Below are 17830 nucleotides of genomic sequence, written 5' to 3'. Positions count from 1 at the left end.
AACAGGCTTCCCTGTTATGGGAGGTTATGGAGTCCCCTTTTCTGGAGATACTCAAAATTCACCCGGATGCAGGCCCGTGTAATATACTCTAGGTGATACTGCTTTAGTGGGAGAGTTGGACTGATCTTTAATGGGGTGATTAAAGATCGGCGTGACATGGCTTCAATAACAGAAAATCATGCCTGACAAATATAGTGGCCTTCTATGACGGAGTTTCAGCTCTAGTAGAGATGGGAAGAGCAACTGATGTCATCTGTCTGGACTTGTCAAAGGCATTTGATGCTGTCCCATGTGACATCCTTGCCTCTAAGATGGAGAGACGTGGATTTGATGGATGCACCACTCAATGGTTAAGGAGCTCACTAGAATGTTATACTCAAAAAGAGTTGTGATCAACAGGTCAATGATCACCTGGACACCAGTGACCAAGTGGAGTTCCTCAAAGGTCTATTCTGGGTCCAGTGCTGTTTAACATCTTTGTCAGTGACATCAACAATGGCACTGAGTGCACCTTCGGTAAGTTTGATGATGACACAAAGCTGTGTGGTGCACTAGATTCACTTGAAGAAGGGGATGCTATCCAGAGGGCCCTTAACAAGCTGGCGAAATGGCCCAATGTCATCTGCATGAGATTCAACAAGTCCAAGTGCAAGGTCCTGATTCTGGGTTGGACCAAGCCCAAGCACAGCTGCAAGCTGGGTACAGAGTAGGTTGAGAGTAGCCCTGAAGAGAAGGACTTGGGTGTGTTGATTGACAAGAAGCTCAACATGAGCTGGTAGTGTGCTCATGCAGCTCAGAAGGCCAACTGTATTAGGATGCATCCAGAGGAGTGTGGCTAGCAGATCAAGAGAGGTGATTCTTCCCCTCTACTCCACTTTTATGAGACCCCACCTCAAATGTTGCCTCCAGTTCTGGTGTCCCCACCATGAGAAGGACACAGATCTATTGGGATTAGTCCAAAGGAGGGCCACCTCTGCTATGAGGAGAGGCTGAAGGAGCTGAGATTGTTCAGCCTGAAGAAGACTTTGGGGTGACCCTATGCTGCCTTTCAATACCTGAAGGAAACCTACAGGCTAGAGAGGGACTTTCTTAAGAGTGTCCAGAGGTAGGACAAGGGGAAATGTTTTTAAACTGAAGAAGAGTAGGCTTAGTCTGGATATTAGGAGAAGTTCTTTAGTACAAGGATGGTGAGACTCTGGAACAGATTGCCCAGAAAAGTTGTGGATTCCCCCTCCCTTGAAGTGTTCAAGGCCAGGTTGGATGAGGCCTTAAGCAACCTTGTCTAGATGAGAGGTGTCCCAGCCCATGGCAGGAAGGTTGGAGTAGGTCATCTCTAAGTACCCTTCCAACCTCAGCCATTCTATGGTTTGATATGACTCTATGGTATGATACAATATGATATGATCTTTAGAGGTCCCTTCCAACTCCGGTAATTCTGTGATTTTGTGAATACAAGTATCAGTTCTCTGAGATATTGGAACTGCTAACTCCCATTACCTTGCCCACCACTAGGTGTTTGCCAGGGAAACCACCATGTAATACTGAGAAGCCAACATCTCACTGCTCCTCACAAGGTTTTATCACCTCTCCAGTTGCTGCGGTGTCCTCTGGCTGAGCATTTCCCCTTGTCATCACCAGCTCTGCAGATGAAAACACAGTTCAGTGGAAGCTTGCACACCACCTTTCCGCTTCCAGCAAATCTGGATTTCTGACTTCCCATAGGAAACCAGCACACTTATCACCCTGGCACCAGTCATGCCCTGTCTGCTGTCATCCTCTCTTCTTCCCTCTCCCACAGCAATGTGCCTCCTTTCAGCTTGCAGTGGAAAATACTTTGAAAGTGTGTGTGTGTACCCTGCTAGCATCTGGAGTGTGAGGTCTTGTCTTGGGGATAAGCAGGGCAGATTGTGCAGTGGCGGAAGGGGAGCTGTTATCATGACTGAGCTCACTAGATGGCCCTGTATGCTGCAGAGAAACTTCCACCGGCAATCCCACCGTTCCATGAGTGCAATGGAAGGGATTTTTTAATTATTATTTTCCTGTTTTCTTTAATATCTGGACATGGACATATCTCCTTGATTATTCCATACTGTGGTAGACTTGTTTCTGTCCCTTAGGCAGCGAATGTCTCTCTGTAGAGCAATCCTTTGCAATTAGCAAATCGAGCCACGTAGCATGCAGCAGGAATGGGAAGCAGAAGGGGAAGCTAGTATGTGACCTTCATAATAATACTCTCTTTGTACAAACTGGTGCAGGAGCACAAGTGAAGGTCACCATTTGAGGCCATTCTGCATTGCTCCCTAGGTACATGGAGGTATATTTAGCGTACAACATCTGAAGTTGCATTGTATTATTTTTATTAGGAGACAAAACTCTGCTAAACAAGCATTTCCTTGTGATACGTGACTCCACACAATCTGTTATGGAAAGAGCCAAGGCTCAGCAAAGGAGAAATGTGTGAAGCAGGCTAAGGGGAAATGAGAAAAGAGAAAATAGCTGTGGTCTGTGCAAGATGTACTGGACATTTAGCACTCTCTAATAGAAAGCTGCGACTATCTGTGTTATTTTCCTGCTCCCTTGGCCACAGTCTTTGAGAACATGGTTGTCAAGCAGATATTTACTGCAGTACTGATTTCAGGAACAGGAATTTGAAAGTGAAAGAGGAAGGGCCCAAAGTCATGATCAAATTACCAGGGAGCATCACCTTACCATGTTGCAGATGAGCCATGGTAATGAGCCACAGCTCACCATCAGCCCTCTGCAAATGTGGATTAAAGCACAATTTTAACCATCTTACCAGAGGGTTAAGTGACTACAGATAGGGTACACTGAGTCATCCATTGGCTCTTGACCAACAGGTTAGCTGGACAAACACAAAACTTTAAACTTATGGGTAAAAATAATCCATTCACATTTAACTACATCATGTTCATGGACATGATAAACTAACATGACTGTCTCACACTCTTGCTAGTGTGCTGTCAGAGAAAACCACTCTCCATCTTTGTCCTGGATCTTTTTTTTAGCTGAGTGTTGGACTCCTTTACACTTGCAATTGTACCAACCAAAAAAGAGCAGCACAGGGTTGTTCCAGGTTCCTGTGTATCAGATACAGAGCTTTACAAGGATTTCTTGGCATCCAGATTTTGGTACTTCCCAAAGAGAACATGACAGTGAAGGAGTCAGGAACAAGGAAATGCAGAAGGACTTTCTGCAAGAGGATTTCCTGACCTTGGTGCTGCAAATCCCAAACACACAGCAGGAGGCATGCAATGGGGCAGCAAGCAAAGATCCCAGGAGTCCTGCAGTCAGAAGGCCCTGAAAGCACTCAGTTTCTAATTGAATCGCCAAGGAAAAGCCAGGGAGCTACCTATTTACCTGTGTTAACATTGTATAAGGTAGAAAATATCAGCAGTCCCGTACCAATATCACAAAATGCCTCTCTGTGAGTGATCACACAGCTGACATGAATTTGAGAAGACAAAAAAAATAAATTAAAAAGTAAAGGAGAGTGGGAAGAAACAGTGCTATGGGTATTTCACAATGCTAATGAAGCAAATTTTAAGTAGGGCATGACGAGCAAACTCACAGCTCCTGCAGGGATTGTTATGCTGACAGTAGTTTGCACACTGGCTACAGAGTGTACCCTAAAGGGGCTGCCAGCAGCAGAGCAGAGAACCATGGGCAGAGCCAGGGAGCTCAGCCACCAATGAGGTTAATTACAAATGAGGGAGAAAGCATTTAGAGAGTTGATGGTGTCCATCTGGTGCTTAGTGATTATCTTGCCAGCCCTTTGGCCATCCATCTCAGCAGCCAGTACTTCCAACTGCTCTCATTTATTGGTAGTTGTTATGTAGCTGATGCCATCTCAGCTTCCAAAACATTGTTGCTGCTCTCAGTTTCTATGACTTATTTCAAATAAGGCCTTTTTAGTTTAATTTCAGTTTTAGTGTGCACATTCCAAAACACTGGGACAACATCCCTACTTTTGAGCTGTTTTTGGAAGATTGTTTGGTTACCCTTTAAGCCTTGAGTCAAAGAGACACTTTAACATACACTTCAGTGGAAGTGTATCAGTTTGCCTTTTAAACCACTGGGACTGTATACACACCTACAGTTTAATGCCTGTTTCCCTTAGATTCAAGCCTGAGCACTACTCTGTCATCTACTGCCCTATCTCTTCAGCTATAAACTTAGATGAAGCCCCTTTAAACAATTTCAGTGGACAAGTGGCTTTTCCACATTGTCAGGGAAATCACAGGAGACAAACTTTCAGAAGTACCTACCTCCCATTTTCAAGAGCATCAATATCACTTTTAAGCTTTTTTGCAAATTCCAAAAGGTGCTTACTTGCATCTTTTGTAACTTAAAAACTTTAACCTGCCATGCCCAGAGGGTTTTCACACTTGCCTGCATGAAGTATATTGGGATATGGGGCATAACCTTCTGAAGAATATGGGCATCTGTGAAGCCTTTGCCCGTGGTCTTCTGTTGTTATGAAATTTTAGATAAAGTGAATAAAAATGTTCTGTCAGTGCTGTAAACCCATGCAGATTTTCACAATAGTCCCACATTTATTATTACCCATACTCACACGAATTTGATTTACCCAAGTGCTTTGTTTAAATACTAACATAAAAACCTAGTGAGCACAGAAAGATGAGGAATCAATCATACAGGTAAAACAAAGAATGTTCACAAATTTACCAAGACTCAACTGAAGTTTTCTCCAAGCTAGGATTCCTGAGAGTTAAGGTAACTGTGACACTCAAAACCAGACAAAATAAACCATGTAGACTTTAGGAATGCCCAGAAAAACTCTATCCTCTTTTCCCTGGTTACACAGCAGGCATTCGCAGAGATGTGACATGGACCAGCTCCCTTTACTACCCCATCCCTTACTGCCACTTTTCCAGGTGTAGATATTGTTTGCACAGGCAAAGGGACCCCTGGGAGGATGTTTTTCATAGTCATTGGATCCACTGGAACACAGAAGGCAAACCACCTCCCTACAGCTGGCCAACTTCTCTCCAGGATTCTAGCCATCAGGCTAAGCTTGGCTTTCCTCAGCTTGCTGCAGAAAGTATAGTGCACAGAGTGCAAAGAAATTTATTGGAAAGTAGGGGCTTACCACACGTGGCTAGGAGGTTGTCATGTAAGGTATTTACCCTCCAAAATGCCATTTCTTTGCTACAGCCAGCTTCAGGCCAACCATCAAGACATAGACCTTGGCATGCTTTTAAAGGTTATCTTAAGAAAGAAATAATCCCTTTTCTAGGTTCCCCTGAACCAAATCAGGCCAGATGTCTGCGTTATCCTGACTTGGAAGCTCTGTGGTTCTTGGGAAGTCCAGGGGTCAAGAATTTCAGCCGCCTGAGACCCATGCAGGCAGGAAGCTGTCAGCTGACTCCTACCACAAACACACAGAGCCAAGTCAAGACAAACTTCGCAGATTCCCACAACTAAAATCATGCCTTGTTCCAACTTCACATAAGTCATACAGTCCATCACAGAAAATAAAAAGGAGGACATCGTGTTATTAAACTTACACTCCTTTTTCATAATGCAAACTCCAGCACCGTGAGGGATCAGACAGCAATGACTCAGGTGTGGCTGATGATAGGTAATGTGAAGCAAAGGATTGGAAAATAAGCCCTGAGCAATCTTGGAGCAATTTTTCCTGCTCATTTCTTCATTCAGCCAGCTGCTTAGCTGGCTCTGCTCATCAGTACAGCTCAGACATGACACATCACTTCCAGGAATCTCTCTGCAGACTTTACAGGTGCTGGCCCTGTACAAATTCAGTCTCATAATTTCTCCACAGCTCGGGAAGTTGTCTTACACTATAGATGAAAATCAAAGATGTGTTAGTGATTACCTGAGCAGGTGGTGGCAGTCTAGGAATGGGATTGGTGTGATTTCCAGATGAGATTGGAACATCCAGCTCTTCTCAGTCCTTCCCACTGCAAACAGAAACTCATGAGGTGCATCTGGTTATAGAAAAGTATAATGGTGAAGCTCAGTAAAATAAAAAATGAGATACAGACATTTTGCCTGGGAGGCCTATATAGTTACTGCTCCTCTGGTCCTCTAACAGTGTCATGGGTTTAGACCAATTGTAGATGACTTCCTGTACTCAAGCCAAGAGAAAACTAGCCTCTGGATGGCTGATAAAAAAACTAGAGCAGTCTATTTCTGTTTCTAGAGTATGATCAATATCTCTGTAGCTTTCTAGAGATCTCAGTGAATCCCAGGATGCTGTGGAATTGCTGCTTCCATGCCCCCACCTTCTGCTTCTCCTGGAGTGGTTAGCAATTCCTTGACCTAAAGCTCATTCATCATTTTATGGCATGATTTCATTCTTGCCCAGCAGAGCACAGCCAGGGGAAAAAAGCACTTCACTTTGGTCACGGTGATACAGCCAGCACCGCTTTTGCTGCACTTCTATGCCAGAAATTTGTTCTGGGAACCTGTGAAAGGAAAACCACAGATCTCTCCATGTGCCCAAGAGGACCAGAGGGCTCCCCAAGTAGCAGCACCACCCACCAGCCCAGTTGACACTCAGAGAAAATGACAAGAACAATAGGAGGAAATGTTTAAGGGTGGAAACAACAAACTGAGCACAGCCCATATTTCTGGGGGCTTCCTGATTGGCTTGATTTGCCTCAATAGGAGCACTTCGGATAACCTTGCAGTTATCCCACCAGGGCAAAACTTCTCCCCTGTGAACCTGTGTTTGCTGGAATGCTTTCTGGGGCTGTAAGATGCTTGCTGCCAGTCACAAATAGACAAAACACAAAAGCTCTAAGGTAGATCAGAAGGATGAAGCAGGGTCGTGTTGCTGCCATCATCATGCTCAGGGTGGCAGCAGCTTGGTGCATTCCTCATTGCTCCCTTTGGACAGTCTGTCACCACAGGACATGTTGTGTGGACCGTGAGTTCCTGTAAGTGAGTGACAACAGAGGACAGATTTTCAAAGCTTGAATCCAAGAAATTGCATGAAGAAACAAACAAGTTACAGCTCCTACTGGGTGTTCCTCTTCCTGCCCCTCTGCTCTTTTTCTGTCCCTGCTGTCCAAGCCACACTTGGCAAGCAGTGTAGGGAAATCCATTTGTGTATTTGTGAGGGGAATATAATATGGGGAATTTTTAAAGGGACCTAATAGTGCTCATTGCCTGAGGCACACTGTCAGCTGCACCAGCCATGCAACTCCTTTGTCAAGGGATTCTGTGTGTTCTTAGGGGTTCAGGCAGTCATGATTAAAGCACAACAGAAAAGGCAAAGAAAGCTTTGTTATAAGAGGTCCCAGGGAGAAAGATGAGATCCCTGTTTGTTGCAGCTTTCCATGGGAACAAGGTATTTGTGCTTTAACTTCCACATGACATCAGAGTACTAAGAGAGTTTCATCACACCAATAATTTAATTCAGGTTTTCACATTTTCAGTGTAACCGTCTGAATTCTCTGGGGCTCATTTACATTTCTACTAAGGCTCAGACTGCATTCAATCAGTGAGTGAGGGTACCTTAGGACAGAGTACTGGGCAGCACTTACATCTTACACCAGGAAGTAGGTTTGTAAGCATCATGTTCCTTGAATCAGCACATTTTAAGCCACCACCGCAGAAAGCAAATAAATCCATACCTTGTTTGCACCATTGTCCATGCAGTCATCAGCAGCACATCTGAGTTAAGTTGAACCAAAATCATGGAAAGCTCACATGTCCAGTATCTGTGATTAATGACAGCAGCTAACAGATCTACCAGAGATAAACTTAGTCTGTTGAATGATTGGACTGTATAAGACTGATAAAAAGTATTGTATCAAGGAAATAGAGGCAGTGATTTGCTGGAGGCTACATCAGAGACAAAACACTACTCTAGCCTGTGATTTCTATTTTTTGTCAGTACTGTCTTGCTAGTAACTGCAGCACCTTTTCAGTGATGATCAGATTGCCATATGAAGGAGTAATTTGTCTGTGCTCCTACCTTGCTGAAAGTCCCATGTAATGGGAGCAGGGAGGGATTCAAAACACTTCAAATGGGAAACCTTCAAGAAGTGAAATCCTGGTTTGTGAGCACTAGAGAACAAGCGGCCGTTTACAAGCTGCTGGATGTAGACAAATGCTCTGCCTCAGCAAAGGGAGAAGATTCAACTGGAGTCTGGTCCCTGTGCAGGACTTCAAGGAAGGCAAAAACTACTAGTGAGGGGAAAAAAACAAACAAACAAAGGCATCCTGTAACAGGGAAAAGCTTGTCTTTTACTCATTGTGCACATATCTGCATGTAATTAGGGCAGATCCATAAATCAAAACATTTTCGGGTGTGCTCTTTGGTATTCCTGGTTAGAGTTGGATTTCAATATATGTAATGTAAGTATTAACAAATAGTATATACCTTCCTTAAACAACCCTTAAGCTTCTCATAGACTTGGATGAGCATTTCAGTAGGCTGATATAACTGTGCCTTTGGTGCTGGTGTTTTAGATAGACACCTTCTGTAAACAGTGAGACCAGAGATATTATAGTATATAGCTCAGTGTATCATTTCAAATAATTTCTGAGAGGAAATGCACAATTTGGAATGAGTTCCTGAGTGAAACTTTGGTGCACATCTTCATGGCATTTAAGAACTTAGGCATCTTATCAACACAGCCAGAAAATTAGAAATACCCATGATTTTTTTTCTCAGCTCTACTATTTATCCTAACGAAGATTTGAGTTTGCTCTGAACCATGTGGCACTGTGGAGAAACAAGCAAATACTGATGTAACCACTGCTACATTGTATTACCATTCATTCCAGGCAATTTAAGTAATAAGTACATCAGAGGAAGAATAATATTTACACCACAAATTTTTATATCCTTGAGGCTGAAAAAACCCCCATAATCTTTGGTCCAAGACAAGTGGAAAGAATTGTCACAGCAAGCTACATGAGAGAAAAAAAAACAGAAGGGAAAAAACAGCAGCACACGCTTTCTTATTCTGTATGTAGTTTGGCTACAGAGAAGGTCAGTTGCTGGCTCTGTTAAATGACAGACTTTTTGCCAGTCTGTTTTTTCCCTCAGAAAATTTGGACATATGTATCCTTGCTGGTATTTGTATGGCACTGTCAAAACAGCTTTTCTGAGTGTCCTCTGGGAGGGGCTGAGTAATGCACATCCCAGGTCACTGCTGCACCCAGGGCAGTCACAGCTGCAGATCAGCACAACCCTGGGAGCCCTGTGGCTCATGGTCTGTGACTTTTCTGTGACCAAAAGAACCACAGACACAGCTCAGGGGAAGATGCAGGATAAAAATATATTACCAAGTGCCTCTAAAGCCCATTAACTCCTTTCACTCTGGTGGACTCATGAACTTTTGCCCATGCCATTTTGGATGTAAGTCCTATACACAGATTGAAAATGCATTGCACTAACAAAATGTCCATTCCCAGCAGCATGGTCAGGCATCTCTCAATGCAAATGGCTGCATTTGTGCAGCCTGTATCATCATTTCCCAGGGGTCATGAGGAGCAGAAATGCTCCAGAAGCTCAGTGGTAATCTTTAGGGAATTGCAGATATATAACATACTATATATCATGTATATGTAAAATAATACACAATGTGTAATGTGTAAGTCCATGCAGTGTGAGCACATATAGGCTCCCTCCTATGCAGTGTGGCTTTTACCATCAGGTACAGCTGGTTTCTAGATTTTCCCCTTTCTGTAATGTTTATAGAAGTTATAAATTTGCATACTAACTTCATCCAAAAAGCTGAGAAGCCCCTTGGTCACCATGAAGCATGATCCCCTGTGCTCTGAAGATCTCCTTTCTTTAGGGAAAGCAACACAAGAGCCAGCCTGTGGATATGAAGGATGGTTAAATGGTAAGAAGTGAATGTCAGCTTACATGAGGGAGAGAGGAGAAAAAGAGAAAGGACGGTAAGGACACAGTACACAGAGAGCTGTGTTTTAACTGGAAAGGAAAGGAATTGATGTGATTGGAAAAGTAAGGAATGGAGCCTGGCTTCAAAGAGAAGGGGACTCTCAGCAGGGTAGGGGTGGGCAGGAGGTTTCAGGACAGACATGGAGTATGGGAAAGGGAGATGAAGAGGCTGGATCCACGAAGAACAGCAGCACAGGAGTGAGAGAGGATGCAGCAAACAGCAAAAAGAGAAGGTACAAGAGGAAAGCGAGGAAGTGAAGGAAAGCTCAAAAAGTAGATGGACAAGGCTGGCTTATGACATGTATCCCTGTCTTGTGGTCTTCCACACTGTATTAGCGGAAGACAGTACCAGTGAGCCAGAGCTGAGTAGATACCTTTAGTCCATGGAACCTGTATCTCTGATTACCTGAAACTGATAGAGAGTCACAGCAGCACTTATCTTTGGTCCAAGCATGCACCTATGGTTGACTTACAAGGCTGGAGGGATGGCAGATACTGGAACAAGCATTAAAAGCAGAGCAAAGGAGCCCGGGCTGAGAAGCTCTGGAAAGCAAAGCTGGGTTCAGGGCAAGTTGGGAAAACCTGTCATAGTTCTAAGGCACTGTCCAGTGTCTGCTCCTGAATCCTGTAATCCACAGAAATAACTGCAGTCAGTTTGCTTGTTGCAAGACCTTGTCCTGTGGGCACTTCAGGTACAGTAGTGTTCTACTGTTGAGGAGCAGAGCATCGCCAAGTCCCTGAACACTACTTCGGGTCACCATCAGAGCTGACATCCTAATGTCCTGGAGCACTGCCAAGCACTCCTCTTGCACTGTCCCCTCTGCCTGTGCCCTTCACTGCAGCGGCCCATGGATGACAGGGGACTACAGCAGCACTGCTTTCCACAAGACTCCATGTGCAAATTCTTGTCAGCTCCCTGGGACAAGCAAGCAGGAATACAGAAAGCAGTTCCTAAGGTCTTGCAGCCCAAGGGCAGGAGACCCAAGCAGATGGTTAAGGGAAAAGCTGCAGTGACCTGAGGTACAGGCAGAAGACAATGCAACCTACTCCAGCCCTAGCTGATGGCTCTGCCTTTAAACACAGCCTCCCATGTGTTTTGCCTTTCAGTGCAGTATAGCCTGCACTCCAAGCTTGCAGAGGCTTATTGCATAGCTGCTGTGGCTACTCCAGTAGCATCTGTAATTTTCATTAGGTACAGAAAATGAACAGCCTGAAGTTGAGTGTCTGTCTGAAGTTTCTGATGTGGGCAGCCACTTAACTTGGAGATTACAGGGACCACCTTGCAGCACCTGGCTTCCAGGGTATGCTAATGGCTATGCTGCTGCAACCTGAGTCTCCAAATTTGGTGTCATGCTCTGCCCTGAGCTCCCCATGACAGTTAGCAGTTCATCTCTCAGCTGACATTGTAAATCAAGGACAAAAAGTATATTCCCATTCTGCACATAGGAAGATGAAATCTCTTCAGGGCAAATGCTTTTGGTAATTTTTAATATTTTTTTCTTACTTTCTTGCATTAAAAGATAAGAGGGAGTTAGTCCTAAAGACATCTCTTTAGGTCTTTGTATCAGCACTGTAAAATCTGTGTGGCCCACTCAAACTATAACACTTCCCTTCATTTAAAAAGAAAGTGGAGATAAAGCACACACCCTTTTCCAGGCTTCCTGCCTTCCCTGTAAATGCTGCTAGGTAACTGCACGTGTATTCTCCTGTACACTGGCTTGTATAGGAATTACACAAAAAAATCCTCCTTGCTTGGCAGCCTGTTGTACAGGTGCTGCACAAGGCCACATAATATTTCTGGTCACACATCTGCTCTAGTCCTGGTAATGCTGCAGTCGCCAGTGTTACTGCAGTAGGGAAGAACGAGCACTCAGCTGCCACCACCTCACCCCCCAGCCCCCATTGCTCTCCTTCCTTTTCTTGGAGCTCTCCCAAAATGTGAATAATGCAGTCCACTCTGTAGTCCACTCTGAACTGGTGGCATCTGTTGCTGAACCTGAATGAATTTACATGTGCATAGCTGTGATGTGCCAACAAGCTGTTTCTCACCAGGCTGTCCCTACCTGGGACATGCCCCTCTGGGTACATGCTGCTGCATACATGGACATTTTGCTGGGGGGAAACTGCATGTGTGACCTTCCCTCAGCTGGACCACATCTTCTAACACGTGCTCTCCAACCCCAGCTCTCACTGTAATCATTGTGGTCTTTCTGGAGTCTGTTCCCAATGCTCAAGGTGCCCATTCTACACACTGTAGTGCACCTCAGTGGCAGCAGCAAAGCAAAGCATAGGAGGGGAAGAGGATTTCATTACAACAAGCCATGTGGGCATGTTTGTCCCTTGTGCTCTTGTGTGTCTGCTAGACTGTGTGTCCTCAGGCATCCTTTAGACAACTCTCTTGGTGCTAGTCCAGACAAGTTTATTTAATGCTGTGGTATCATAAGCAAGTTTCTTTAGGTTTGTGTCTTCCCTGAGTCTTTGCACCTTCACCTTCCAATTACAAAGTACAACACAAGAATCCTCTCTCAGATGGGTATTTTATTTTCCCTGCCTTTCTTCTGCCATCCCAGCAGATACTGGCCAGTGAAGCACACATGATAAGTCCTTGTACTTGCAGTGTAAGTCCTGTAAATCTTCCAGTGCACCTGTCAAGACACAGAGATCTGTCTATCTGATTATGTGCAGCCCAAGCATTTTAAATCAGTTGTGGCTCTCACTTAATTTTCTTTATTTTAATGCTATGAACACTCAACCAGGAGGCTTGCTCTCTCTCTGGGCTAGAAGGGAAGAAGAAAGTTATAACAATGTTGAAGAGGAGAGACAAACCCCACCTTCACCAGCAAGAGCCTAAATACTTGTTTTCCTCTCACAAGGGTAGGCCAAGAAATTGAGACATTTGTTCCATTTTATTTAAACACAAGTGCTCCAAGAGTTGGATGATTGAAAAGCCAGACTCTGCTAGACTGGGTTAAGCTATGAGGGTCTTCACTTACTAAGGGAAATAAAGTCAGTTAGATGTTTCAGATTCTGCCTATTCAGGAACACCAACAGGAGCTTTCAGATTAAAACACAAGCAGACAGCAAGATAGTAAGTGAACTGCTCTCTCTTTCATCTTTGGCCATTAGCCAGAGGACTGGATTCAGAGCAGGGCTTTTTCCCCACCCCCATCCCCATTATCCAAAGGAGGGTCAAGCCATGTGCTGCTCCTCCGTAAGTGCAAGCATCCAAAGCATGGTGATAGACTGATTCCCAGTATGTGATCTGCCCTCTCCTGGATCAGTGGGAAGTTTTTAAGGTTTCAGTCTCACCCAGGCTGAAGACATCTCCACACAAAGAAGACTGGAAGAACTTGGTCCTGGAGAGCTCACACTTGTAAAAATCCACAAACAAGCCTGGGCTGCAAATGTCATGAGGGCAAGAAGTTGTGTATTCATATGATATGGGGAGATGATACTGGAATGAGATGACATGGTTTTAAAATAAAGAAAAAGCATGTCATGAAAAAGCAATTCCAGCTGGAGGAAGAGGAACTATAGAGAGCCCTGGAGGTCCTCATACTTAGGAAATGTAATGCTGCAATCAGGCAAAGCACCAACCAAAACTAATACACAAACATAGAATTGCTTTGGCAAGGAAAAGGACTCAATAGAGTAAATTCTGCAATTCTAGGTCAAGGCATTTGTTTTACCTCAACACTAAGCCTTTACACCTGGAGCAGGCAATGTTTTACTAACTCAGGGTAATAATTGATCACTTTTACAGCTCATCAAGTTTAGCTCAAGAAATCCTGTATCCAGTATTTGACTTGATGGCCCTGATTTGTCTACTCTAGAAGGGGATTAACCGGGTACTACACCAGGCAGATGCAAAATATCAATATACAGTTTTCTTTCTGTGCATTTGTGTATACACATTTAGTTTAAACTTCAAAGGGAATTATAGACAGTTTACCCCCTTTTTCCATGTTCATCAGATAATACTTGGATGCAACGTTTTCTTAGTGAAGGGAATGATTTAGTTTCCTGTGTATTCAGGAAGATCCATACAGCCTAGCAGGCCAACTCATTCAACATCATCCCTGAATCTCATTTCCAAGCATTGATTGGTGATAATGTATTCCTAGTCCTTCAAGGCACAGAGAGTTTTTTTCCTTTTCAAAGATGCTAATTAAGTTTGCCACTCTCAATTATCAGCTGCACTCTGTAAACAACAGCCTTTTGGAAAGCATAAGAAGGGCACTGCCAGCTTCCCTCTTCAAGGGTGAGCTATTCAAAAAGGATGAGTTCCACTGAAAGGCAAAACTAAGAGGCATTGATTTACTAAGCTCTGAAATCCCATTTCAGCTGCTGCAACAGACCTGAAATAAAGCAAAATTTTGCCATCATCGCTGGCTCTTTGTTGATATACAGTGACATCCGCCAGTGGTCCAGCTGGCTTTGGCACAACTGCCAGTGTTGGCTAAAAAAACTTAAGCCAATATGGAAAATAAACAAAACATTAGTCAGTGATTTTCCTCTCCCCAACAGCAGATGAAGGGCACTGCTCACAGCTGTGGCATATAGGTTTCAGCTCCAGTTTCTTAGGCATGTTGTCTTATAACCAGGTTGCTGGTGCTTGGCAGTTGGTATGGGTATAGGAAGCATGTCAAGGGCTGAGGTGCTGGACTGGGATTAAGGGTACAGTTCCTCATATCTTCTCTAGCTGTGCTGGTTTAAAGAGCATAACTCCAATACTTACATACCTTACAGGCAGAACCCATTCCATATCCCAACTCAGACATACATTCCCTTGCAAGTTGATTTTCCAAAGTTATTCTGAACCCGAGTGAGCTAACAGATGATATGCTGTCCCAAAAACCTTTACAGTAACCAAGAAGTGAGAATGAGAGGCTGCTGTGGTGGAGGGTTTTGGCCAGTGCTCTTTTGCTCTTGGTTATTGATTTGGGGCATGAGTCAAGCAATAGCAAAATGATCAGTTTACAGCTGAGACATCCCCCACTCTACATACGTCACCTTTTCCCTTTGACTGTTTACTCTGATTAGGTCTTTCCTGTTTTCCTCTTAGGTACTCAATACTTTTATGTTTTCCCTACTAGTGCTAGTGAATGTTCTTTTTTCCACTGACATGTTAGCATGTATGCTGCAGACATAAATTCTGTTACCTTTCTGTCTTTGGTGCAGAAATTACATGAGTATTTCTCTGATACAACCCAGCATGCAGAGCTAGTACAAGCTAGAGAAACTGGTCCATAAACCTGAGTTGCTGTCCCTGTTTGTAATGCCATGGCCATCCAACCCTGAAAAGCAAAAAACTGCAGAGCCAAATGCTGGTATCTCTAGAAACCATGTGTTTCTCAGAGCTAGTTAGCCGAATAGAGGCTGTTTTCTTCAGGCATAGTTCTACATTCTTACTACGGATTTGTGTGCTCCTATTGCAAAGCAGTGTGATTGCACCAGCTGTGAGGGTGCTTTGCAGGATCCCGCTCGGGGTCTCTCCTTGAGTCCAGGTAAAGGCACCTTGTGCCATAATAACCTCTGCCTTTCATGAGCAAAGGAAAATAACAGTCCAAGCATGTGTGTTTCAGCACCTTAGCATGGGAAAAAGAGGAAATCCTTCACCTAAAGAAAGTGCATTTATCACCTTCAGGCTGGACCACAAAACAGGGCCCTATATCCAAACATAACATTTGCTGGGTACTGAGTGTTAAACACACATGTACACACACTACAGTACCAAAATTCTCTTGCCTCTTCACCTCTTAGGTCTTCCTTCTCAGCTCCCATTTTCATCACCTGAATTAAAGTGTTCTGTGCTGCCTGAGGATGTATTTGCTGCTTCCCCTCCAGTCCTTTCAGAAACTGCACTGCCTGCCCTGTCTACACTCATGTGGTCACCTGAATGGGTCAAAATCCCACCAAACACACAGACCAGAATTCCTTTAGCAGTCTGGTGAATCCCCTTTCCCTGCAGTACTGAATGGGTCTGGTCTGAAGTTTGCAGTTAGTGGTGTCTGATAGCTATAAAACAGGTTGCTGTCAAGTGACCTTAATTTTTTTTTTTTTCCCCATCTGAGCCCCATCTGTAAGAAACCATCAACATCCTGGTCTCCTCTCATGGCTGACTCTGCTTTGAGCAGGAGCTTGGGCTAGAGATCTCTCACAGTCACTTCAGCTCTGAGCTTTAGTCTTACACATCAAGGAATCAGGGTAGCTCTGAGTGACAGCAAAATTTTGTCCAAGAGACAGCATCCCGTCTGCTGTTCATCTTTTCTTCCCCCCCATCGTGGGGCAGCACTGTTAAAATGAGCTGGAAGGTCACCAGCCTCACACACAAGGGCAGCTGGTGTCAGCCCTCCTGAAAACCCTGTTGCATCCTCAGGTGTTCATGGCAGCCACCCATTAAAGAAAGCTGCAGGACAGAGCCTAGGAGCAAGGCAGGCTTGGGTTTCTAAGTGGTAAAATCTCACTGTTTCTTTCTGTGATAGGGATACTGATCTCTGTGTACATCCAGTGAAAAAAATATTCTCATGACAGAGCAGCTCCAGACTCCCTGACCCATTTTTTTCTCCTTTGTATAACCAGTTTAGCAAGTGCCAGTGGTCAGGTAACTGCTTAGGCCAATAAGAAGCAATACTCACAGCCTGCCTTACACTACTACTGCCTCATCTGGCTCTCCATATTCTTCCTTACATTCTACCTACAGCACTGCAGACATTGCAGTTGTTTATTTAACTGGCTTTATTGTTATCATCTTTTGAACAGCAGACTGAAATCTGCTAAGAAGCCAGGAACAAGGGAATTACAAGGTTTCCTTGCCAGGTGTCAAATAACAATTAAGGCACATCGTTTTTAAACTGAGTTGAAAGAAAAGAACATGACTGAATATTTAACAAGTTTACACAGGAAGAATGTAAGCACTTTGTATATATGTGTATATGTGCACTCTGAATGGATATATTACTGTTTAAAACATTTTAAAGCATATTCATCGAAATAGGTGTGGTATTAGTGCATTTTTGGGTTTTAGACCAAATTTCCATGTCTCTGTTGTATCTTGTTACTAAAAAGCAGGCAGCTTTCCTTATCAGTCAGCAATTGTGATGATATGAAGCTCACTAAAGAAATAAAGATAGCAAATCAAAATTTGGTTTTCATTTTAATTTCTGCATTGCTGGTCTCTATGTAAAAAGGCAGCCTAAAACAAGTGATTTTTCAGTGAGATCTGTGATGCCTAGGTAGTACTGATTGATATTCAACAGCTCACATGGAAACTGTGCTTTTGAGTATTTCTGTTACCTCAGTATCTCAGCAGCCCTTAAGCCTAGAGAGAACAGATGAGAGTGGTATAAATTTGGGCAAGAAGGTATAGAGTAGCCTCCTGTGGATGCTTAGTATAGGACCCCTGTGATATGTAACAGGTACCTTCTGGCTGAATTATATGTATTTTTCCTGTGATTATTAGGAATTAAGATCCATTCTACACAAGGCCTGGAAGGTTCTCATTCTACCTGCACTGATTTCAGTGAAAAAAGGGCGATTTAGATTTATAGATTTAATTGGTATACATTCTTACTCAGTGTCACATAGGAGAGGAGTGTCCTTACTGACCTCACTCATATTTCTAAGTCCTGGCACCTCTGTCTTCACCACTTTCCTCTCTAGTTGTTGTTAATACTGCTTCTGAAAGTACTTCTGAAAGCTTTCTGTCTGTATCACAACATAAGAGGGAAAATTCATGCTATAGATAATTGTTCCGTTTCAGCAAAACAAAATATTTCGTTTCAAAATATTTTGCATTTTTTAAATTTTTATATTAATTTGGAGAAAAGAGTAGGTGGATTGGGACAGTACTTCCCAGCATTTTAAAATCACTGCAGTGAAGCCATTTCAAGATAAAGATGA

General features: G+C 43.6%; 1 protein-coding gene and 1 long non-coding RNA gene across 11 annotated transcripts in view; one reads left to right on the top strand and one right to left on the bottom strand.

Moving 5' to 3' along the window:
• LOC139790119 (uncharacterized) overlaps positions 1-6380 on the bottom strand; it is a 37846-nt gene extending 31466 nt beyond the window's left edge. Inside the window, exon 1 of the long non-coding RNA XR_011723395.1 lies at positions 5879-6380. This is a non-coding gene — a long non-coding RNA (uncharacterized lncRNA). The remainder of the gene's footprint in view (positions 1-5878) is intronic.
• Positions 1-17830, top strand: part of PALM2AKAP2 (PALM2 and AKAP2 fusion) — a 260559-nt gene that overhangs the window by 87906 nt on the left and 154823 nt on the right. The gene's annotated exons all lie outside the window — the stretch shown is intronic.

The sequence above is a fragment of the Heliangelus exortis genome, chromosome Z (assembly GCF_036169615.1).
Source record: "Heliangelus exortis chromosome Z, bHelExo1.hap1, whole genome shotgun sequence".
NCBI lineage: Eukaryota > Metazoa > Chordata > Aves > Apodiformes > Trochilidae > Heliangelus > Heliangelus exortis.
This window is presented reverse-complemented; position numbering and strand designations above follow the sequence as displayed.